This window comes from Etheostoma cragini, chromosome 22 (genome assembly GCF_013103735.1).
Source record: "Etheostoma cragini isolate CJK2018 chromosome 22, CSU_Ecrag_1.0, whole genome shotgun sequence".
In the NCBI taxonomy this organism is placed as follows: domain Eukaryota; kingdom Metazoa; phylum Chordata; class Actinopteri; order Perciformes; family Percidae; genus Etheostoma; species Etheostoma cragini.
The window spans coordinates 20,515,160-20,516,113 of NC_048428.1; the positions used below are offsets into that span (position 1 = coordinate 20,515,160).

At 46.1% G+C, this 954-nt stretch overlaps 1 protein-coding gene across 1 annotated transcript in view; it reads left to right on the top strand.

Annotated features, from left to right (window-relative positions):
• Positions 1–281: 281 nt before the first annotated feature.
• LOC117937522 (cadherin-6-like) overlaps positions 282–954 on the top strand; it is a 63,721-nt gene continuing 63,048 nt past the window's right edge. Inside the window, exon 1 of the mRNA XM_034861546.1 lies at positions 282–523. The gene's annotated coding sequence lies outside the window, so the exon portion shown is untranslated. The remainder of the gene's footprint in view (positions 524–954) is intronic.

The following is a 954-nucleotide window of genomic DNA, read 5'->3' on the forward strand; positions in this document are numbered from 1 at the left end:
CCGGGGGCTTTTAACCAAACATATCCATTTATTGATTGTTTCAAGCCCACGCTGAACCTCTGACTTTGCAGCTATCCCCTATCAGGGATTATGCAAATGAACGCAAGCACATGCACACAAAAACACTTGACTTTTATTATTAAACTTGAACGTCGCACGGGCAGTTGAAACGCAGACCCACTGGAGCTCTAATGTCAGCTTTTTCCATCTTCCTTTTTGTTTTTGTCCGTCGTGTGTTTTTTTTTCTTTTTTCTTCTGCTCTTCCTCCCTTTCTCCTTTTTTTTTGCTGCTGGGGGACTTGTGAATGGCAGCCAATGGGAGGGTTGAGTCCCCTCAGCCTTTCAGCCTCCCTGACATCCACAGCGAGAAAGTGATGCAGCGCGACTGAGACGCGCAGTTGAGGTGGAACAACGGGCAACAAAAAGCTGCAGTGAACGGATACACTTGGCTCCGGCGTGCGCCTCCACCGCTCTGGGAGAGAGAGAGAAAAACATTTGCATCCTAGAATAAACTTCATTATCAGGTGAGCCTGGCTCTTTGCTTACAACTTCTATCCGATGGGGGAAATTGTCTCATTGTGGGCACATTCGCCGCTCGAACAGAGAACACTTACTTCTTCTTCTTCTTCTTCTTCTGCAGCGTTTGGAATTGTCCGACTCCGGTTAGGTTATTCTGGGGTTGCTCGCGCACTAATTACCTATAGATGAGAAATAGTTGCTTATATAAGAGCTTCGTCTCCCTCTTGTAATCGAATCGATAGTGGAGCAAAATCCATATCATAATTACTGGAATATAAGCGCTTGGAATTGGACATGAGTTTGAATGGTAGCCTAAGTTATTGGCGTACACAGCCTACAGTGAGCTGTTTGTTCAACGTATAGGGGGGGCGGGGGGCAATCAATTGCTGGCGGCTTCAGCAACTTTTGTATTTTCTCAAATGGCTCTGTGCGTAAT